Source organism: Marmota marmota, unplaced genomic scaffold (assembly GCF_001458135.2).
Source record: "Marmota marmota marmota unplaced genomic scaffold, marMar, whole genome shotgun sequence".
Classification (NCBI taxonomy): Eukaryota; Metazoa; Chordata; class Mammalia; order Rodentia; family Sciuridae; genus Marmota; species Marmota marmota.
The window spans coordinates 13929423-13954471 of record NW_026000068.1 but is presented as its reverse complement, the minus strand read 5'-3'; the positions used below and the strand labels follow the sequence as shown (position 1 = coordinate 13954471).

The following is a 25049-nucleotide window of genomic DNA, read 5'->3' as shown; positions in this document are numbered from 1 at the left end:
TTTTAGGAATGATGGAAACTCCCTGTATTTCCAAAGTATGTTCACTTTCCTTCTCTCTGGACAACTCTTTCATATCTTTTGCTCTCACTTCCTACATTCTACCTCTGTGCAAAATCGAAACAAAACAAAACACCAAAAAAACCCAAACAACATTTTTTCCCCCCTATTTCACTGCAAACAAACCACAAGCAAACAGAAGGGCATCCACGAGCTCCTTCCACCACATCTACACCTTTTCCACCTCAGGACCCTGAGCTTCCCTTCCTCCTGCTGACAGCTTCTATGGAGGATGCACCTCTCCACCTGACACTTGCTTTTCCTCCTGCCATCCACTTAGCCCCGGGATTCTCCCCTTACTTTCTTGTATCATGGATTCCAAACAGCACACACATATGCTGTAAAGTCTCCAATCTTCTGAAAAATAAGCATACAATTGTTGATTCTGTGTCTTCCTTCAGCCACTACCTCATCTTTTCTGCCTCTCCTTTCAGCGAAACTCCTTGGGAGGGCCATCTCTACCCAGTTGATGCTGGTGGGCAGCAGATGGGAACTATGCTCGGCCACTGTGACAGTTGCTCACCCTGGCCCTATAGCTAAATCCAATCTTCCTTGACCCCTTTGATTTCCCACCCTTCATTACTTGCTCTTACTTGGATACCCCTGGATACCACTTGGTCATTACTTGGATACCACTCCCTCCCCAACTTCCTCATACCTCTCAGGTCCTCCTTATAAGTCCTTCTGCTGTTTTTGCTCACCCCCACCCCCCACCCCCTTCTGTTAGGACGTCCCAGAAGCACCTGCCTCAAACCTTTTCTTCCTTCCCTCTTTCCTTCCTTCCCTAAGGTTCTCAACTATTCTGTCTTCTATTTGCTCCCTCCCATCTTTGCTCACTCCTCTCTGCTCCCCGGTTCATTTTGAGGACATCTTATGATCTCATTTCTCCACTCAGAGCCTTCCTGTGCCTTCTTCCCATTTCACTGCGCCCTATAAGGCCCTTCATGATCTGGTTTCCTCCAATTCTTGACGTTGCTCGGGCAAACATTTCTAATTTCATACATAACACTGTATATGTGTCCTGTAAAACTGTGTTCTGTAAAATATTCTTGAAAAATAAGTGTTTATGAGGAAATTAATATTGGATGAGACCACTCAGGTGATAAATATTAAGACTTTAAATAAAAATGTGCAAAAATAGTGGCATGGGGATGCTGGCTGGGGAGCCAAGGCCGTGCAGATCAGTGGAGCTCTGAGCCAGTAGGGCTGCCACTCAGGTGGTCATAGGAGGAAGGACCCTGAGCAGAGGGCTGTGCCAGGTGGGGGGAGGGCACATTACTGGAGAGACAGCTTCAGATTCAAGTGCTCATTTCTAATTGTTAAGTAGATCTGAGTTCACTCCAGCCTATGCAGCAGCCAACCTGAGGACGTTTTCCTTTCCTGCCAAGGTTGGAATTCTATGCCTACTGTCTGTCAGTTCCTTCTCACCTAAGGAAAATTGTGTTTCCATTATACCAACATTACCCCCTATTTACCAATAGCATAGGAGCTAACTGCAGTTACAGAAACATGTGTTGAAACAGAACAGACTGTGCTCTTTACCGTCACCTTTGCTATTTCTCATGTGTCAGAGCAGCACCTACCTTGAGACTTTTGCTCTTGGCTCTTCTCCCTCCTTGGAGTGCTTTCTCTCCAGGAATGCCCAGGAGTCTCTTTTTGGCTTTCAGATCTTTGTTCAAAAATGTCTTCCTGGTTTCAGGTTCTCTAACCAGCCCATGAAAACATCCCCATCCTGGGAGGACTTTGCCCACTCCACGCCATTGCTCTTTTCTCCATAGCACTCATCCTCTGGTATGCTTTATTGAACTGGTGATTGGCTGACATCCAGGAGTATGTAAGCTATGTGAAAGCAAGGATGGTGTTTTCTTCCTCTGTTTTCTCCATCTTCAGCGCCAGGGACAAGGTGCAACATATGGAAGACATTTAAAAAATGTTGAATGAAACCTAAACTCCTTTAACATCCATCTGAATTGCCTTCTTGTCTAGAGAATAGTTCTAGATACATTCCTTTTTCTCTTTTCCAATTCTTTTTACTTGTTTGGATGACAGGGGAGAGTGGCTTTTAGCAGACCTGGCTTCATATCATCCTTGGTATGTGCTAAGTTTAGATATTGAATGTCCCCCAAAGGCCTATTGCATTAAAGGCTTGATCCTCAGGGTGGCGGTATTGACAGGTAGTGGAACCCTTATGGCAGCAGATGAGGGAAATTCTTAGGTCATTGGGAGTGTGCCCTTGGAAGAGATTATCTGACCCTACCTTTTTCTCCTTCCTTTTATTTCCTGATGGGTGATGTTAGTAGTTTTGCTCCACCATGTTCTCCCACTATGATGTGCTATCTTGTCAAAGTAATGGGACCAATCAATCATGAACTGAAACTTACAAAACCACAAACCAAAATAAGCTTTTTTTCTTCATAAGTTAATTATCTCAAGTATTTTGTTATAGTGACAGAAAGCTGACTAACTCAGTATGCATCAGACTTTCTTGCTGTTTTATACCTACCATAATGTCCCTGGAGATGTTCAGACATTTAAAGTCTTATTATGTCAGCAATATAATAGAAAGATTGGTAAAAGACTGATAACAGTTGAGTACTAGATCTCTTTGCACCCCCTATTACCATAAGTACTCCTTTATTCTATTCTAGGAATCCAGGATCTTATGATAATGATTAAAAATCAATTATATAGACTTTTCAGGTAGATCCTGTGCTCTAGCCACTAGTGGGTTGCTGGAAAAAATCAACGTTTGATGGGAGTTTGAATACATTGCCTTTTCACCCATTATTGATTTTTGTATATCATCAAAAATCAGGTCATTCCACCACAACAGATGATGGCCATGGCACATGATATAAAAAGGCAGGAAGGTTGTGAAAAGTTCCCTGTATATGGAACAAGGTTTCACAAGGGTGGTGCTGAGGGCCAGCAATGTGGGGGCATCAAGAATCCTTACATTCAGAGGGATAGAAGAGTATAGATTCCTGGTGTGTCAGGAAATGGTGAATCTTCTGGCATGAAGTTGGGTTGGAGTGTAGGTTAGGCTGAGGAGGGAGGTGGGCTTCTATTGCTATGAAAAGCTGGGATTAGATTCAGTTTTGGAACTAGCAATGGTTTTTGATGATATAACCAGACTGGTCTTTCTTCAACCCACCTCCCCTAAGCATCCCTGACTTCACATCATTGCTCTTTTCTCTAAAGTACTTATCATTCTCTATCAACTATAAACCTAAGTGGCCAAAGAACATGCCAATATGTGATGTGTGTGTGTGTGTGTGTGTGTGTATTGTTTCATATGTATGAATTAACTATCTATATTAATTCCTGCATTTTCTACAGAGCAAAACTTACTTGGTATACAAATCCTTTAGGACCCTGGGGGTGACTAGCAGACTTTCCATTAAGAATGAACTCAATAAACTCTTAATAGATAAAATTTATGGCATGAGCAGACCCTCAATAACATCCTTGCCTTGGATTAAAAGCTTTGACATTGCCTGGGATTGTGGCTCAGTGGCAGAGTGCTTGCCTTGCATGTATGAGACACTGGGTTTGATCCTCAGTACCACATAAAATTAAATAAATGAACTAAAGTTATTGTGTGTGTATATATATATATATATATATATATATATATATATATATATAAAACACTTTGACACATTCTCCTTCTCAGGTCATAGATTTCTTTTACATTTTGGTTCATCTCTGGACTTTTGATGACATTAGCCCCTCACTCCCAAAACATTGCTGAGCATCTTATGGTTCTTGCCTTGGTGAGATTTCAGGTGAATTGGGGCAGTAATTTGGGAGAATAATGTCCTTCTAAATCACATTTCCTAGGACTATAATATGAAATATGCTGCTTTTTGCTTAGAATCCAGATAACATTGTGGATTCTTGAGCCTCTAGTTTTCTTCCTACCAGAGTGAGGTCTGTTATCTTTGACCACTTCCTGCTCATTAGCAGCCCAACTAGAGGCCCAGGAGAGGAAATAGATGAGATGAAGCTTAAAGATGTCACATTGGTTATTTCTTAGCATCTCTGATCAAAGGCTTAGCAGGATAAGTTTAAAATTGATTCAAGAAGTGTAAGGGTTATCAGTGACTTTAGTTCCTGTATGTTCCCTTCCCATTTTCCCTTCTCCACCCATATTTCTGGGGATAAAGCATAAATTATTTGCAAACATTAATATAGTCAGTCTAAAAAAATCTTTACTAACCTGAGATTTCTTGAAAAAATGTTTATTGCCTACTGGAAAAGAAACTTACTTCATTCACGGTTGTTATTGTTGTTCCTAATTAAAATGAGAAACATCTTCAACCAGAGCTGGTCTTGTAGACAGATGGCCAAAGTAGAACATTCACTGAGGTCAGAGGGTGCATCCTACACCTGTGTTTTAGATTCGGTGAGGGCTGCCTAAGAGTAACTTTTAAGTGCAGGTGCTCAGGCCAGATTTCTTCTGCAAATCTCCAGTGAGCAAGGTCACAGCTTGGCTTGGCAGACTCAGGAAATCTACATAAGGGAGATAAGATCCCACAGCCTTGTTCCTTTGATAACTGGATCTCTCTTCCTTTCCCTTAGAATTTATGATTCTAATTATGTCCAAGTGGATTCTACTGTCATGTAAAACTAAAAAGAACCAATAACAATCATAGAAAAAAGAAAAGACAATAGGCATCACCCCCTCTTTCCTACTCTCTCTGATCCTACTTAAGGGAGTTTAAGTTCTTGATGAATCAAGTGTTGATTGACAGGTATCTTGAAAACGTAGGAAATACTGTAGTTGTTCAGGCCTCTCTGATGTTATGTTGCTTAGAACTAGAAAATGAAAGAATAAAACAATTTCTTTTTTTAAAAAATAAAGTTTTATCTGTGTTTATTCTAATCCCAGCTCTTTTAACCAAAGATCTAAGTGATTCTAGATGCAAGTAAGATGGGAGATAAGATAGCAACTAGATCTGGGATCTTTGATGAAGTAATGCTGGGGCTTGTCCCTGGAACTCAAGGGAGACAGAGGACTGCAGAATGAATGGAAGGAGAATGGAATAAAGATTATGTGAGGGTCAGTGGAGAGTCCCACTAAGTAGTATGATCTCACTTCTGTTTTGTAAAGGAACTATGTAAGGTTTCTTATGTTTAAACACGTCTTCTAACACCTGATTGAACCTTTAAGGACTGACCCAACTCTGCATTTCCCTGGGAGCTTTTGACACCTTCAGTGAAGAAGAGTGTTAGGGACAGGTGGTGTGGACAACTGATATCTCAAAGCAAACAGTCTTGTGAGAGACAGCCAGAAGAGGGCAGTCCCCTTTTATCAAGAATGCAGACTGACACTACACAGAACACTTAGGCCACAAGGTTATAAAGCATGATGAGGGCTTAACCAAAATGCAGTATCTTACACACAGTAGGCATTTAATGTGTGCTTGCTAAATACACCTTAACTGCTGGTTTTCCCATATCTCCTTGATGTTTCTTAGACCCCTTGAGCCTGGAATTCTCCAGAAAACCACAGAATGACCCTACAAAAAAAGTGGTTGCAAATCCAGAAAGCACCTTTGCCTTCCTAATAACAACAGATTCTTTTCCTTGCAGTTTATCTTGGCACGGGGCCAATGTCTTTCATGTGGACAGCTACTGTGTACAACTACTATTGTATCTTTCCTTCTTTATCTTCTGGTATATGCTCTTCCTGTTATTAAATACTGTCAGCCTACCAATGGATTTCGTTTCCTAAGCTGTTGCATTTTCTTTTTCCATGGATGGGATTGATGTTATTATACTCTGTGTTGTCTGAACAGTGTTCACTGGGTGTTGTTCCAAGGAAAGAAAAGTGATCCTGGGCACAGGTTGAGGTCTGACCTAATGATTCCGTGCACTTGGCAGTGAGCCTTAATTGAGATTCCATTTTCATTTTGTTGGATGGGGTCTGGGGCTTGCTGGAACCCAGTCTTGAATGAACATTGGGTGGATATAAAAACAGTAAGCCAAGAAGTTTGCACTTCTCTCAACTGTAGCTGTTTATTTAGCTGGAGAAAATTTAATGGGTGGTCCCACCTTCACAACCAGTAAGAATCAGGGGAGTGCTGAAAGGAGGATCATAGCAACCATTTCATTTATTTGTTTTCTTTTTTCCTTAGTTGTTGATGGAACTTTATTTTATTTATTTTGTTTTATATGTGGTGCTGAGAACCCAGTGCCTCACACATGCTAGCAAATGCTGTACCACTGTGCCCCAGCCCCCGCCCCATCCCCCATTTCTTTTGTTTTGTCACAGACTCTATTTGTTTACTAGGGATGCTGATCTTGTATTCTAGCTCTCATTCCATCAAGTTGTTTAGTTTAAATCTAAGAAATAAACACACTGAAAGTTCTTCCTGGTCCATGAAATGAATAACAATAATGAATGTTAATAAAAGCAAAGAGTTTATTTGGTTTAACTCTGAAGGGGAACATAGTAACTGTGATATAACAGGTTAAATATTTCTTCTTGTTTACTTTTTGTTTTCCTTGGAAGTGATTATAACCTGTGATTGGTATTTGTTCTTACCTTTTGTTAATGTGCTTCCACATGGAAGGGGCAAAAGTCCCAAAGTTGAAGCAGTTGACACAGAAAACCTTAATAAAGGACCCCATTAATTAGCCACCTTGATTACCATCTATAAGGCACTTTAATGAAGTAAGAGTTTGTTAGATTTTTTTCTCAAGCATAGCAGAGATTAAGATCAATTGCATAGGTATCACCGCTGCTCTCCTACTTCACACCTAAAACCAGTTCATCTTCACCGTGAACACAAAAAGGCAGCTCGGCCCAGTGGTCAATGACTCTGGGACAGATGGGCTGATGGAAATCATGGCTCAGCTGCTTCCCAGCTGTATGACCTTGGGTTTCAGGGTCCCTCTTTTGCAACATGAATGAGAGCAGAGCTTTTTCTTAGAGTTTCATATGGCTCAAATGAGATAATATAGGAAAAGAGCTTAGAGCATGTCTATTCCTGGAGGGAAAGTAGAGGAGAGATGATGGAAGGAAAGAGAGGAAAGGATATGAAATGGAGGAGCAGATATGGAGAGAAAGCTTGAGAAACAAAGTAGAAGAATCTCAAACACAAATCTCAAATGCAAAAATGACCTATGTTTAATTTTTTTCTGGGCATGTTTATGTGGCTTTTCAATATCTTGAAGCTTATCAGCAAGAAGATTAGAACTCATATTGCAGCAAAGGTGTGGACTTGTGTGACTTACGTCCCAGCCAATCACCTAGTGTCCCCTGTGGTCAGATGGATCCCTGTTGGCACAAAGGACTTATGGACAGCTGGGCAAACTTTGAAGCCTGATTGTTTGTCAGGATGTGTAATAATTTACTGGGTTTTGCTAAGAATGCCAGTATAACTTTTGAAGGGAGAAAGAATTAAATTTTATATTTGGAGGCAATTTTTTTCAGTCTTCCTGCTCTGGCATTTTTTAGAGCACTTAATTTGGCCTGCAGCAATTGAACCTACTGGTTAGCTCATTAGGTATTTATTATTTAGAAACCCATCTTCTCAAAGCAAAAAAGAACCCTTTATCAGGTCTCAGATATTTCCTTTGAGAATGACAATAACTGTGAGTTTAGTAGCAATGGACTAATTGAAGGGTTGAGAAAATAAGTTTGGAAAGAAAATAATAACGTGAGAATTTGCCTTGGAAGGAAGTTTCCTTTTTAAAATCTGAACTGAGCCTTGTCAAAACAGTAACTGAACTTTGAAATAAGCACCACTGCTGGTTTAGAAGCCTCAGAAGGGTAGGGAGGTGTCTGTGTTGGTTATAACTATGACCCTTGGGGCTAATTCAGTGTCCAACCCATTGTAGCCACTCAGTACATGCTGAATGGATGAGTATAGCATTGAAATTAGCATCTCTATCCCTGAAAATAAAAAGGCAAAGGGGAACAGCATGCACATGTAAGCCAAGACCTCAGTCTACATGCTTGAAATGTCCTCACTTCCTTAGGATCAGACTTATTTCTTCAGCTCCAATTAAAGAAGAAAATTTTGATGTTAAGGAAACAAAGTGAAATATTCTGTTTTCATATTGTATCTGGACATCTGCAATAGATTTAACATAGAAATTTCCTAAGTCTTATTGCCTTGAAATTGTCATGTGTTTCTTGGTAGTATTGTTCATTCAGACTTCAAGTGTAGTGAAGTTGCCGTCACTCATAGTGGACATATGTTTTATATGATTAAAACAGTATGTCTCTGGGTGTTGTCATGTACTTTAAAACTTTGTCTGATTTCTCTTGAGGCTATTCCTTGACTCTTGCCATTGCAGGGACTAAGGATCAAGTGAGGTCTTATTCCCTAGCTAATGTTCTTTTGGCCAATTCTCCCGGTTTGACTCTCTGATTGTCTCACATTGGGTCTTTATCTACCAGCCTGAAATTTAGATATAAAAAAGAATGAGTATAAGCCTCTTCCTTCACTCTTCTCACTTCACTTTCTTTCCTTAAAATTGGTCTCTTGAATTTATGATACTAATAATTAACATTACTATTATATAGTATTACAGATTACAGATTATATATTTATAATGATTGTTAATTGTATTAACACTACTAGTTATTAATGATAAATAGTGTATGGGCGTATACATATATGCAGAGGAAGAGAAAGAGACTGGTGGACCATTTGGCTATTCTGTTAACACCAACATTTCTTATTACGGGAGTTTTTTCATGTGTCATTGTTTGTTTCTATGCAACTGAGAGAGCATTGTCTTCTTAGGATGTGGGGAAAACATGTTTGGGAAGAAAACACCTTTTCTCCTGTTCATATGGCAGACATAGGCAGAAAAAAAAATGGAGGAACTCATTTCCTGTAGGTAGGGCTTTGGGAAGAAATCACGCTGGTAGAGAAAAAAGGCTTGAACAGATGTAAAAGTTATGGTGCTTTCTCCTAACAGTCAGCTTTATAGTCATCAGCTCCCACCTGCCTCCAAGAGGACCTTTTGCAGTGGCCAAAGCTGAGAGCCCAAGTTCTCTGTTCAGAGTTAGTTAACCTTTGGATCACCACATCTGCTGCCTCCATACCAGTGGAGCATCACATGACAATGCCTGACCCCTCCTGCCGTTAGCACACTCAGCCTGGATGAATAAATCCTAGCAAAAGTGGGGAGGGACTTTGGCATTCACAAAGAAACAAGTTGATATCTGATCCACCCACTGGAGGAATGTATCAAAGTGAGGAAGAATGGCTCTTTGGGAGTCTGACACTATAAACATAAAAATTAAAGCTGAAAGAATCCAATTGAAGTTAAAAAAAAAAAAAAAGTTGAACTCTGTATTGGTCATGTGATTTATTCTTGGCATTCAAGGAGCCAGGAGGCTCTTGTGGTCTAGTCTGGAAAGAGCCTCTCACTTGCTGGGTCACCTTGGCAGATGGTTGATCTGCCTGTGCTCTGGTGCTTGGTCCAGCTGCTCCATGGGATGAAAGCAAGACCTCACTGAAACCAGATGCTGCCTCTCCGAAAAGCTTTCAGCAATAAATAATATCGTATATACTTTGTTCCTGGCAGCAAAACTGAACTGTTATAACCCCCTGTTTTCACTTGCTTCTAAATTTCTGGAAATTTCTCCTTTGGGCCTGAATTTTTCCATGCTTGTCTTCAGCCCAGAACTTTTTGGAAAGTTTGACCAAGCTTTCACTTGGCTGTTTTTACTAAGTTATATGAAAATGAGAGCTGTGCGTTGTTTTTTAGCTCATAAAGTACATTTAAATTTTTCCTGGTGTAACTCAGAAAAATGGCTTGGTTGCTAGATTTAAAGTATTTAGGACTTGTAAAAGAATCATTGTATGATAAAGAAGGCTGGAAGAAGACAAATTTGGGTCTCCAAGTATATTCTTCTTTCTTTAAACAAGACCACACACAATCAGTACACACATAAAAAGTTTTAATTTTAAGGATTTCCAAAGAGGAAGATTCTTCACATTCTGTCAATAACCTATCCTGTTACCAAAGGCAACTTCAGCTACCATCACTTGTTGACTTTCTTGACTACTTGCACTAGGTCATGATTATGTGCTGAAATTAAGCCCTGGTCTACAAAATACAAAATGTAGACCAGGGCTTAATTTCAGCACATAATCATGACCTAGTGCAAGTACTGTTTCTTTAATGTGACCTTCAAAGAAGTCTTCTTTAATGCTCATATTAGATCATCTGTTCCTTCCTAAGTCTTATAACATGTTACATGCATGTATGATGACTTTGGTCACATCCTGACACAGGATGCTTATTAAATAAAAAAAGATTTATTTTGGCTCACAGTTCTGGAGTTTCAAGTGCAAGATCAGGTGGCCCATTGATATGGATCTCTGGCAAATCAATACTGTGGCAACAGCATGGCAGAAACACATGTCAGAGTGAGTGCTTACATCTCATGCCAGGAAAGAGAGAAGAGAGAAGAGTCCCAGAATCCCTTTCAAGACTACCTCAGTAATGATGTGAGGTATACAGCATCTCCCAATGCCACCACACTGGGACCAGGTCTTCACATATGGACTTTTGAACACTCATCCAGATCATAGAACATGAGTATAGCTGTTCTTATTGGGCTTTGCCTCATAGATTTGTCCACTCAGACATGTATGCATGCATTCAGCAAGCATCACTGAGTATCTGCTTCATAACAAGGATTTGTAGAATGCCAATTCTACCAATGCCAAGCATTATGTGTAAGCAATCTGTCTTTACTTTGGCAGACAATAGACAAATTCTTGAGGATTTACTATTTACATGTGAAAACAAAGTAATCACATTATTTGGGTATCATTACTATATCTGTTTAGGAATATAAACAGTCAGGAGTTAAGAGCAGGAGAGATTTCATTATATCACAAGATAACTTGTGACTTGTGCAAATCTCCTAAAGATTCTGGAGGGGCTTTCTGGCATTAACTTCATGGTAAACAGTCTCATGAGAATAGGCAGTTAGTGGCATTTCCTTTCATTGCCTCATCCTGCACTCCTTACCCTGCTTGTTATGTACTCTGTGCCTTAAACTTTGAGAAAATCAAAATTCTCAGTAATGAAACATAAACTGGAATAAAGCTCAAACTTTTGATGTCAAGGGCAATAGGGTCATTGTTATGCATATAAGACCCCAAGACCTCTCGATGCTTTTGGAGGCAAAGGCATTTCTTTAATCTTATATTTCCTTGTTTTGTACCAAGTTTCAAGAATATGTGACAGTGGCTTCTAAGTGTGTGCAATCAAAGGTGATGGAGTTCAAGGCCAGTGGCTCACCAACCTCTACCACACTGATTCTCCTTCCGATTCCTCACCTACCAAACTATCCCCTTGTTTGAAGTGCTACACCCTCAGATGTTGGTTCAGCTGGTTCTTTTTTTTTTTTTTTTGTCATTCAGACCTCAGCTCAACCAACTGGACTTCTCTGACCTGTTGTCGCACAATCTGCTCCACCAGGTCTCTGTCATTCCTTATCATGTCATCTCTTATCACGTCATCTGACAGTTTCTTTTTTAAGTTTTTACTTATTTTTCGGTTTTGATTGTCAGTTTTCTCTCACTAGATCTCAGTTCCACAAAATGGAATAGGAGCTCAAAAATGCTTAGAGAAGGACACAATGAACTCAAGAATGGAAATAGCAACCCACTGAGGGAACTCATCAAGTCTTACCAGGCAAGAATCTCCTTGCCTGAAGAAAGGAACATCAATTGTTCTTCAAGGTGTCTTTGCTTTGATTCAAACCAAATGTTTTTCTCTCTGTGTTTTGTGTGAAGATTTTCCTCCCCGGGGCAGCAATGGGCACTAATGACCCACTTTCCAAACTTCTCAGATTAAAGGATGGCATCTCGGATGTACAAAATGGAACATGGCTCCCTTTGTTTTGTACTATTAAAGCTACTATTGCCAAGGCCAAGTATCTTTTTCATAATCGAATTCCTATTTCTTATTCTAGGCCTTTGAGGTATCTAATGCACTGGTTTCCAGGTGTCATTTGGAATTTTGCTTCAGGTTTATAAAGCTGTTTATACTGTAGATCTTCTCTAACGTGTTTCTGACACATTTTTAAAAATTCTTGGAGTTTCTCTTGTTAATGATTTTCATCTGCCAAAAGCTTATCTACTTGAAATCATTAAAGACACTCTTGACACATATTTTTTTCATACTTAGGCTGATTTTCACTTAATTTCTTTTGTTTTGCCTTGCTGAGAAAACCTATTTATGCAAGAAAAGGGAAAAAAATTCACTTCTTGTTTTAGAAAAATGTCACTTGAGTTGGGAATACAAATTATATACATACAATTATGTAGTTTACAACTGTATCGATAATTGGAACAGACAACCAATCTCTGGAAATGGTTTGGGATGAAAAGTTTCTGGCATTTTCATGGATTCTGCTAGCTAATTAAAAATGATTTTTAAAAGCCTGTTGCATTCTCCCAAATTAAAGATTTTGGCTAAATAGAAAGGTTAAAGTCACAGCTCTTCTCAGCTGGACTTTTTGGGTGTTATTAATTTATTAGTAGGATTTTATAATACAGGAACATGGACAGGACCTTTGTGTAAAGTTCCTGGGCCAAAGTAAACACTCCATTGTTCTCTACTTTTGTATTGCACACAGGAAAACATCCTTTCCATTACTCTATTAAAGAGACACAGATTACCAGATTTGTAAGAAAAGGCCAGTGTTTGATTGAGCCACTTTGTGTGTAAGGGGTGGTGAATGCTGACTGCCAAATTTCTGTTGACACTAGAAAAAAAACATTCATATATCAAACATTTTTTTTTCTCACCATTATGTAACAAATTTATGCATGTTAGTACATACCAGAAGAAATGTCATAGACATTTTCCATTTTCAGCAGTCTCTTGAAATACTCTCTATTTGAAGGTTAAAAGTGACCATGTGAATACAGATACATTCAGTTTTGGTTGATCAGTCTTTTTCTCATTTTTACCACTTTTTTTCTCTCTGGCAATGATATTAGTTATGGTGATCAGCATATGTGTAGCAGTGAGACTGATGTATTTTGCTTATCTTGAAATCACAAATACTTTTGTTTAAATACAGTGGTAAATATAATACTTCTGATCTTAATAGAACCATTCCCAGCTGATCCCGAAAAAAATCCAATCATCACGGTTCTCATCTGCCAAGATTTGTTCCCGTTATAATGATTGCTAATTGGGCAACTTGTCTCACTCTGAAGGTTGTTTATCTTGTTTTAGAAGAGTCATAAAATCCAAAGATGGTGCACCTTGTGGTGAGGAGGTTGGTTATGCTTCTATTCAACCACGGCCTTGTTTACTGGAGAGGAAAAAAATCAACATTTTATCAGAGCCTATAATTTTGCAGGCATTATGCAAGATATAGAAGAGAAAAATATGAGGTCTTGCTTCTAAAGTCTTAGATCTATTTCCCTCTGGGACGTAAGGAATGAGAAGACAGAGCTTTTTAGATGGAAAACAGGAAGACCAACCAGGACTCTGGCAGCAGTCCCGAAAATGGGCAGAGAGACAAATTCACTCTTCAGGATTACAGCAAAATCTTTTCACACATTAGTGTCTTTCAAGACTGTAGTGTCTGTTTACAAAGCAAGTTAAATAGAACAATTCAGTTGAGGTTTATTGCAGTGGATTTCAGACTGGATGGCCCATTTGTGGAATTAGGAAGAGTATCTAATGATGCTGTAGATCACAGTCAGATGACAAATACAAGTAAGCAATATATCAAGATGTTCAAATTTACATTTCTCCTTTACTTGTTAAAATCCTGGTCATCTCATCATTTTCTGGCATATCAAATATTGCAGGCTACTTTGAACATTTCCTACTTTTTTTTAGAGAGAGAGAGAGAGAGAGAGAGAGAGAGAATTTCTTAATATTTATTTTTCAGTTTTCGGTGGATACAACATCTTTATTTTATTTTTATTGGTGCTGAGGATCCAACCCAGCACCCCGGCATGCCAGGAGAGTGTGCTACCGCTTGAGCCACATCCCCAGCCCATTTCCTACTTTTTTTTACAACTGCTCAGATGAAAGAGTCCCCTGGCCAAGTCTGTTGACATTATGCATAAAGTAGATGTCACAAACCCTGTATAACTGAAGCCTGTGATATGGACATAGCTTAACTCTTGGTTAGATCACTTAGTGTTGGCTTTTTGAGGCTTCAGTTGGTTTCACATCTATAAGGAAAAAGCCCTATTTGTCCAAGTCAGATTTATGAAGTATATACACTCTTCTCATTCTTTCCAGTGCTACAATATAGGATCTATGATTTTAAGTATTCCATTATTACCTACAAGGGACTCTTCAGTCATTATTCCTTTTCTTACACTGGCCCATATCTTCTTCTCCTGAGTTAAGTTAAATGTAGCACTAAAAAGAAATAGAGTGAACTTCTTCCAGAATGGAAATAGAAATTGAAAGGGAATAATTTAAAGATGAATTACTTTTTTTTTCTTTTTTTTTACTTTTACAAAACTCTTTGCTCAACTTTATAGAGGTGCATTTGGAAGATTAAGGTTGTATATGTTTAAGTGTTCAATGTGGTCATTTGATATGTGTAAAGGTTGTAAATTATTGACACTATCAAAATTAACTAACAAACATATAGCTAGTGGTTCCTGACAGGAGCTCTTTTATCAATTACAAAAAATTCCTATAAAAAAAAAAATATATATATATATATATATATATATATATATATATATTTATTTATTTATATTTATATATTTATACACACACACACACACACACACACACACCCCAACATGGGAGGTTACAATAATCACTTAAATTATTTTAAAAATTTAAGTGTGGTATCCAATAACCTCCAGGACTGATGGCTGACCTAAATTGTCTTAACTTCTAAAATGGAGCACTTTTATCAGGAAGCATGTAGACATTATTTTGGCTTTTTCACTGTGGGTTTCTTGTTAAAAAAAAAATAAAAGATCTGGACCAAAAAAAAAAAAAAAACTAACATATCCTTCAACCCAGAGTTAACATTTGTATGGGAGGTGGGGACAGGGAGTGAAAAATCCAATCACCTTTGAACACTGGTTACAACACAATTGAATTAAATTTTTGGTGGAAGAAGAAAAATTGCATGTAGCAATTCAGTTTTAGAAGTAATAACTGACAAAATCCACATGAGGACGACTCAGTCAAATATTCATGAATGAACAGAAGGACTTACCTTTAAATTGTCATCATGGAAGAAAACACACACTATTTTACAAAATTGTCATTACCACTTTAGTTGAAAGAGCAGGATGAGCCATGATTGTAACTCAGAATGGCAACTATGGTGTTCTTATCTACCTGCCTACTTTGCCTTTTAAATCATAAACTGAGGACTACATCAGAACTCAAAGGAGCAAAAAGCTGTTATCCTTTCAAGAGGAAGAAATTAACAGGACTTTTTAAAATTTTCTAGATAACTGATACACCTCAGTTGGAGCTTTGGAAAGTACTACTATTGCTGGACTCATTTTAACATTCAAGGTGTGCCAGTTCTGCTCAACATGTGCCATATTTAGAGATAGATTATTGGCACAAACTAAGGCAACTACTCTTTTGTTTCTTTCACACCTCTTTCAAAGAGAACAACTACATAGAGAGTTTCTCAATAAGCAGTTGAAGCTGCTCTGTTGGATAGTACTATGTGACGTGCAAAATAAATATACGCGGGAAATGAAATACAAATGGATGTCTGTTTTGGAATAATAAAAGCAAAATCATTTAAATAGCTGATTCTGTTTCTAAGGAAGTAAGTCTCAGCAGGAGACTTCCGAATTAATTCTCAATAGTACCAGATATTAGTAGCAGAAAAAGAAAGTTGCTTGAAGGTTTCATCAGGATATTCTCTATAATCAGAGGTAGTCAGTGTAGGTTTCTGTCTTGTTTGCCCGTAGGAACTCAGGTGACCACAAATGTAAGAAGTTCACTCAGGATCTCTATGTCCTTTCCAGTGATTCTGCCTTGTGCTGCTTTTTATAGTTACTGTAATATTAATTTGATGTTCTTCCACCAGCTGAATCACACTGTAGTTTGTAAAATATGTTTTGGTCCTTGTTTCAATAAGCATTTGCTAGCCCTTTCATAGTTATTTGTTGCAATTCAAGGTGACTAATGTGACTCTCTCTCATTCAGTTCATCAAGATCTTGTTGGTCTATTTGTGACTTGCAGGAGAGAGATTGATAAACATTTTTGATCATCACGTGCCTTAATCAGAACTTTTCATTGGAGTACTTAGGCTACTGAGAAAAACAGCTTTTTTTTTGCGTTAATCAGACTGCTGGCACCAGATCTTTGGGAAACCTTGTGATGGGATCCAGCCTGTGCAATATCACATATGTCTTCTTAGAAGGTTCAATCTGTGTTTTTACTCTGAAATCTATTAAGAAATGTTCCTCAGCTTAAAAACTGAGACAAAGCTCTTCTTTCTAGTCATACAACAGTAAGTCTTGTGTGGGTTCCCTATGGACTCCTGGGGTGGAGGTCGGGGATATGGGTGAGAGTCATGGCTTGTCTGACTAGAACTCCCCTGAGTAACCATTCTAGCCCACCCCTCTGAGGGTGGGCATAGGGACATATGAGCTGCATGTGGAAAGCTGTCAGAACCTCTCCTATCTTTCTGTCTGTGTAGCGTTTATGCACTTCTTGTTCCTGACTCTGGGTATGGATCTGTTACTCTTATTTTGTTTTGTAGTGCTACTATTTTTAACATGCAAAGGATGCTTCAATAAATAACGATGCTACCCAATTGAATACATAAAACATAAACAAAAATTACATGTAAAAATTTGAAGTCTCCCATTTTACCTTCCTCTACAACCCAGAGGAAACAACCCTTGTGTACTGGTATTGATTGCATCCTGTTTAATACTTTTTTAATTTTTACTACATATATAAACATGCTTGTTATGAAAAAATATTTGTGGATTGTAAAATGTTTATTGCACTGTACTTGTATAATGTAATAATCCAGAAATGGCTAGTATTACTACCAAATATTTTGTTTAAAAAAATTTACCCTTGTTGTAATATAACCTTATTCATTTTTTAAAAGACTGTAATATGTTATTCTATCTTATGAAAATACAGTTTATATATTCATTGCCATACTGACTGAAATTCAAATTGACTTAATTTTTAACTAAAACAAATGATGCTGAAATACACATCCTTATTCATTTTCCTTGGGACACAGGTGATAGTTTTTGTGATGTATTTATTAATGATCTTGCTGTGTAATAGGATGTGTGCTTTTCCATGATTGTTAGATATTGCTAAATTGCTCTCAAAAAGTGGCCATACCAATTTGCATTCCTACCAGCAGCATGTGAGAACCTCCTTTCCCAGATCATTACTGATATTTGATTATGATCAGATTTAATTATTTACTAGTCAGTGGGTGAAAGTCACTATCTCACTGTTTTAATTTTCATCATGATGATTATTCATAAAGTTGAGAATGTACTTTTTGAGTTTCTCCTAATCTGAATTGTCTTTTTCTACACCATTGTCTGTTCTTTTCTCTTCATTGATGTGTAGAAATGTGTATGCAATCTAGCAGATATTCTACTGTATATGCTTATATTTCATACATATAATTGTTTGTTATATTTATTGAAAAATTTGTCTCCACATTTACTGATTATATTTTAATTTTGTTTGTAACATATTTTAACAGATAATTTTAAAGTTTTGACCTGATTAGATTTCTTTTGTTGCTCTACTTTTCATGACTTGCTTAAGAAATCACTTTCTCCTCCATGGTCATATTATATATAAACTTTTTCTGAACTCTAAATTACTTTAATTTGCTGAAAGTTTCTTGTTAAATCTATGGACTTTTAATTGATCAGGATTTTATTTATTTGTGTTTATGTGTGGTATAAAGCATGGATCTGTTTTTTCCCATATGATAAATTATTTGTCTCAACAGTATTTACTGAATAGTTCATTCTTTTTCCATTGTTTGTAATCCTCCTCTTTTATGTACTAAGATCTGGTATGTGCATTCATATTTGCTAGACTACGTTTCCCCTTTTCCTTTGATTTCAACATTCCTATCCCTACAAAGTGCCATACCATGTAAATTCCACACCTTGACATGGAGCATTTTTATCTTGTACTGCATGATCCTGAGAATGCTTCAAAGGTCTCTCTTAAAATATGCTGTTAAGTGTAAGCTTTTGGGGTGGCATATTTTTATCACATTAAGAAAACTTCTATTTGTAGTTTATTAACAATTGATCATAGGTATTAAATTATAAATAATGTTTTTTCAGCATGTTAGAATAAACATGCATCTTTTAAATATTATTGTGAGTTGATTGTATTGATAGGTCTTTTTGATCTATCAATATTAAAATAGCCTTACTTTCCTGATCTAAATCTAACTTGAACCCAATGTGTTTGGGCATTTTTTCTCTCTCTCCCTCTTTCTCTTTCTCTCTCTCTCTCCTTTATAAGTATGAAATATAAGCATATACATTAGAGTATCTGCTAGATTGCGTACACATCTCTACACATCGATGAAGAAAAAAGTACAGACAATGGTGTAGAAACAGACAATTCAGATTAGAAGAACCTAAAAAAGTACATTCTCTCTCTCTCTCTCTCTCTCTCTCTCTCCTTCTCTTTCAGAAAGTCCTGAAGCATATTTTGGTAGGATCACTTTTTCTTAGTATTGCCTTAAATTAATTACTTTCCAGAAATATCTCTTTAAGAAGATAAAGAATACAAAGATTTCCATTTACTTTAATTACAAATATTATTATTTATATTTATTTTGAATATAATATAGATGCTCTTTGACATCTGTTTTATGATATATGATGTGCTTATGTCCAGCCAAACCCATCATAAATGGAAAATGTAAAGTTGACAATGCATTTAGTATACCTGCTTACTGAGCATCCCAGCTTAGCAGCATAGCCCACAGTGCAGCACAGTAGAGGGTCAGTTGTTTACCCTGGTAATCTTGCATCTAACTGGGAGCTGAGGCTCCCTGCCCAGCCTTGCTCCAGTATTGTATCACATTGCTAGCCTGGGGAAGATCAAAGTGCAAAATTTGAAGTTTGGTTTCTATTGAATGCATATCATTTTCACACATCATAAAGTTAAAAATGGCAAGTATAGCTATCTTAAGTCAGGGACTATAATTCTCTAGCAATAAGGATTCTCCATTTTCTGCCTATTGAGACTGAAAATATTCACAGAGCATAAGTTTAAATTTCTCATTTCTAAATTATAGGAAGCCTGTCACTTTTCTAAGCGGTACGATAAGGTTCTTTGGGGGCTCTACTTTGTCCAACCCAGTCCTCCTGGTGTAGAAGCCCTCCCTCACCAACTACAGAATTCTACAACCCTGTGCTCACCCCATGCACCACCTCATGTACCTTTCAGCCTGCACACTCCCCATCAGGCAATATCAGTGTTCCCACTTCACATACTTTATCTTCTTCTCTCAAACAAAGCAGAACATTTAGCATATTGTAATTATCCCTGGAGATAGCCTCTACTATTCTCCTTGGTTTTATTGCCTAGAATTTATTTTCATCTTTTTCTGGTCAACAGCAAATGTGGTTCATATTGTTTTTACAAGCAATATTTAGTTGCATTAACCATCATGTTTTACCCCCCACGCCCCTTCTTTTCTCTATTTGTCTATGCACCAGTATATCCTTATTGCATGTGTCCTATTGTATTTTTCTATGGTTTGTAGGTGCTTGGAAATACAGCAGTAAGAAAAATAGACCAAGTCCCCAAACTCACATAATAGACATTGTAGTAAGAGAAGAGAAGAAAAAAAAATCAAACAAATAAATGTATAATATACCAAGTAAAGACAGGTGCTATGGGGAAAACAAAGTAGTATAAAGACTATTGTTTATCCAAGTTGTTAGGAAAGAGTTCACAGGTAAAGTAACATTTGAATTAATACTTCAAGGAAGTCTGGGAGAAAAGTATCCCAAGCAGAAGGGACAGCATGTTCTGTTTGGGGTCTTCAAGGGACATCAAAGAGACCAATTTTGTTGGAGCAAAATGAGCAAAAAGCATGTGGTGGTAGATGGAGGCAGACATAGTGGGTGGGGGAATGTCAGATAAGACTTTGAGATCATGGTAAGCACTTCCTCACTTTCTCTAAGGGAGATGATATTACATGACAGGGTACTAAACATAGAAGTGATACGTTCTTGTTTCACTGAGATAATTTTGGGTATTGGAGATAAATAGATTCAATAAGCAGGTAAGCCAATTAAGAAGTTCTTGTAACAATCCAGATAAGAAATATTGGTGGCTTGTATGAGGGAGATAAAGATGGCAAGAAATGCTCATATTCTGTATGGAATTTGAAGGTGGGTCTGAGAGGATTAGTTGATGGAATATTGGTTATGAGATATGAGTGAGAGAATGGTGGAAGACTATGGAGGAGCCACTTAAGAGAGTAAAATCAAAGGTTTGGTTAAGGATTTGTAAGTTTGAGATACCTATCAAAACATCCAGGGGAATTATTAGTCAATTGAATACACGAGTCTATAGTTTATGTAAGAGGTCTGGACTGAAGTGCTTATTTGGACAACACCATCATGTATGTGGTGTTAATGTCAAGATATTGACTGAGATCATCGAAGCGGGAAGTGTAGAAAGAGGGGGATGAGAATGATTCCTGGGGAATACTTCAGTGCTAAGTGATTGGAAAAATGAAGAGGATACAGTTAAACAGAACAAAAGGAGACACAGTAAGATGGCAGAATTAATGAAGAATGGTGACCAAGATATAAAATTAAGATAGTGTTTCAAAGAGCAGGAAGTGATACACTATAGCAACTGTATTGACAGTTCAAAGATGATTAAAAATTAACCTCTAGCCAGGCATAGTGGAACATGCATGTAATCCTAGCAGCTCAAGGGGCTGAGGTAGTAGGATTGCAAGTTTAAAGCCAGCCTTAGAAACTTAGTGAGGCCCTAAGCAACTTAGTTGAGACCCTATCTCAAAATATAAAATAAAAAGGGCTTGGGATGTGGCTCAGTGGTTAAGCACCCCTGAATTCAAGTCCTGGTACCACACACACACACACACACATCAAAAATAAACACTAGAATTTATGACTACAGCAAAAGCTATTTCACTAAAGTGGTAGAGAATGAATCCTGATTTGGATGGATTTAAGAAAACAGGCAAAGAGAAATAGAGAAAGGAATATAGAAAAATTTTCCAAGTTTAGATTTAGGGAGAAGTACAGAAATAAGTCAATCACTTCAGGGACAAATAAATAGAAAAGTCAGGAAAGAGGGCTTTTTGTTTTTGTTTTTATAAGAGGAGAGCATTCTATGATGAATTTAAGATCGTTCCTGTTTTCTTACAAAAATATCTCCTTTAGCCATTACTTAAATGAGAGTCTTTAAATTGAAACTGTCTTAATTTACTTAGTCTTCAGTGATAGTTTAGTAGGGTATTAAATTATGAATTGATGATATTTCTCTATCATTTTAAAGCTTTTCATTTACATTCTGACACTTGTTGTTGCTGAAGAAAAATCTACCAGTCCATTTGAATTCCTTAATAGGTGATTTGCCTGTATTTGAAGTACTTTTAAATTTTTTTCTATATCTTGATGCCTTCTGATAGATTTACTTTTTATTTAAACTCCTCAGTGATTACTCCAGGCTTTTAACCTGGAACTTTAATCCATTCTTTAATTTTGTAAAAAAGTAAAATAAACCTACTGTTGCAGGGTTTGGCACAAAGGAAGAGAAGTTCAAAGTATAAACTTGCAGTGCCACGTTGGCCGGCAATTCTGGCATTGGTTACATTTAAAAGCTTTTTTTAAGGTTCATATACTTCATCAGGAAGCTGGTCTCAAAAATCAAGTGACAGATAAAAGCTTAAAGGCTGGCTGATGTCAACTTGGCAAAATCAAACAGATTAAAATATTCTCTCCTATTTTTCCCTTCCTGGTGTCCCCTCATCTCTAAGGAATTATTAAGATGCCTTCCTTAAAAAGATATGCATAAAAAGGTAGAAGAAAAGATGGCAGGAAATAATTTGGAAAAAAATGGGAAGAAATACATAGATAGTTTACAGTAAATATTTTAAAGAATATTCAGTCTCATTATTTCTCTAACAATTATAAATAAAAACAATGGCAAATCACTTTTATCTATTAAATTATTAATAATGAGAGGGAAAGAAAAATCTTGCTAATAAAATAACAGTGAAATTGAAGTGATTTTTACTTGTCTGGACTGAGTCTAAATTAGGGCAGTTTGAAAGTAATTGGGTGATATCTACAAAAAAGTCACATAAATGTTCTAACTTTTTATGTAGCACCATTGCTTCTTGGAAGCAACCATTAGGCAATAAATTGAAATACAGCCCAAGAGATGTTTATTGAAATTATTTATAACATTGAAAGAGCAGAAAGAGTCTGTATCAGTGACCTACAAATTTTTCTGTCAGACCTTAAAAATAAAAATTATGGGGTCTACATAGGTGTACAAATGAGCATCAAAAAGTTTCCTTTAAGTGATCATTTCCTTTAACTGATCATTTTAATGCATACATTTAAACGTTAAAGTGGAGAGCATTTTGTTACCTATATTAGTTTCTCAGCCTAGGAATAGGTTGAACTCAGAGGTGGAAAAATAGTGTTCTGAATGGGCAGTAATAAGCATGTCATGAAATATTAATTAAAGAAAACTTAAATGTTGTGTTTATTGTTTTTGTTTATTTTGCTTCTGTTTGGGGGTAATAGGAGGCATAGTATTCTCCTTCAGCTGGCAAAGAAGAGAATACTACCTGGTAACTCCATATAAAGGGGATTTTCTCAAAGATACCAGATCTCTGCTGCTGTGCTGAGCTATCCTCATGTGTGTTTCTCTCTCTCCATACATCATGGATCCCTCATGGATTATTTTGTAATGTCCTCGAGCTCCCTTTCCTCTCCCTTGAAACTTCTTCAAGCTTACAGAGTTTTTGGTTACCCAACATCTGATTTCAATTGCTTCCTATTGATTTGCTTTTTGATATTGAACTTTATTCTTTATCTAATCAGTTAAAATTAGCCAAGCCAGGCTGACTTTACTTGAGTCAAAAAAGAATTGTTTAAATCAGCAATTCTTAGAAAAGGTGGCAATATATTTGGAAGGTACTTAAGAAATTAATGTTAAAAATCAAAAACAAACAAACAAAAAAGAACTTTTTATATGGTTTCTGTTTTCCCTTTTTTTAAATTAGGAATTTTATTAAAAAGAGAATACACAATTTGTTATCTTTATCTTGAGGTTCTTCCCTTTTCTAATCTTAGTCTAACCATTAGTTTTATTTGATAAAGACCCTAATTTGGGGAATTTGATTTGAGGTAAGGTGGAATAGAATGTCACCTATTTTTTTTTATTAGACTAATAGAATATTTCTGTCTGACAAGGATTCTTACTTCTGTGGGCCTCAATAGTCTCCCAGTAAAACTACTCACAAGTTCAAACAGTTCCAAATATTTCTGCTTCCAGGACACTAAAAGGATTTGTAACTCCTTTGGAAAAGGTATCTCCTAAGGATCATAAAAAGTCATATCACAACATCATGCATTTGGGTACATTTTCTCTCTTTATATGGTATCAAAGTTTTTAGGTTATGTCTTTACACAAGTCTTGTGAGGCTACTTTCCCCCTCTTGTTGTAGTTAGTTTTTTTTTTTTTTTTTATCACTATGATCAACGACCTAGCAAGAACAACTTAAAGAAGGAAATGTTTATTTTGGATCATGGTTCAGAGGTTCAGTCCATGGTCATCCAATTATATATCTTGGCCTCAAGGTGAGGCAGAATATCATGGCAAAATCGTGTGCCAGAAAAAAGCAGCTCAGGACATGACAGCCAGAAAGCAGAGAGATCCCTTCTCACCAAGGACAAACTAGAAACCCTAAAGGCACACACCCAGAAACCTACTTCCTTCAGCCACAACTTAACCTGCCTATAGTTATCACAATTCTTGCATTGTCTCACACATGAAGTTTTGGGGGACACTTCATATCTAAACCATAAGACCAATCCCCTTTGACTAGAGTCTGAAAAATGAGGTGAAAAGATCTTTCTCTTGCAAGAATAGCTATGAAGTCTAGGCTGCTTAGTTACAAAACCACGAGCCAGTTGGTCCTTTGTCTGTGTATTAACCTTCACCTAGTATTCATTTTCAGAGTAATTTCCAGAAGTGTTGACAGGTCTAGATAACCCTCATTCATTTGTTCAGTGATCAATATCCAAGCCAGCAGGAGTGGAGAAGATGAAGTGGAGGGATGCGTTCATTTCCCTAAAAGATGCATATGATGCTCTACCCATGCTTCACTAGCTGGGACTTAACCATGTGACCACAGTTAACTGCAATGTTGACTATAAAATGTCTTTCACTGGATTTTACTGCTTATTGGAAGTGTGAGAGTGAATATTGGGAAGAACTAGTAAATGTTAGTTGGATCCCATTACAGATTGTGGTATTAATCCAATGAGCAAGGAAAAGTCATTTAAGAGGGATATCATGGTAGAGATTTTATTTCTCATTTGTATGACTTTGTGTTGTGTGTGTGTGTGTGTGTGTGTGTGTGTAGAATGTATTAGAGAGATCTTTAACCAGGTGTTAGGAGGCCATTCCTCAAGTCCAAGTGAGGATGGGGACCTATATGCAAACTCTGGATACAAGGTTTTATTTTGGAAGTATGCTTTAGAGGCATTGGTCAGGCAGACAGTTTCTACTCCTCCAACCCATGATTTCAAAACATATTAACCACAACTCAGAATCAGCAGATTTTTAAAGTCTAGTCATTATTAACTGAACTATTCAAATAACTTCCCCTCTTGAGACTTTCTTGTTTTCGAAAGGGTTTGTATGTACCGAATGCCACAGAATGTTTTATTGCATACAAATATAAGAAAGCTAACCAGGCAGGAAGAGCCTCATCACCAGCAAAATG

The 25049-nt window shown here is 37.2% G+C and overlaps 1 protein-coding gene across 4 annotated transcripts in view; it reads left to right on the top strand.

Annotated features, from left to right (window-relative positions):
* Positions 1–25049, top strand: part of Ghr (growth hormone receptor) — a 246760-nt gene that overhangs the window by 71445 nt on the left and 150266 nt on the right. Inside the window, exon 1 of one of the 4 annotated variants that reach the window (XM_015490470.2) lies at positions 16425–16529. The exons of the other annotated variants lie outside the window; for them this stretch is intronic. The gene's annotated coding sequence lies outside the window, so the exon portion shown is untranslated. Of the gene's footprint in view, positions 1–16424; positions 16530–25049 lie in introns of those variants that run through there. 4 annotated transcript variants of the gene reach the window in all.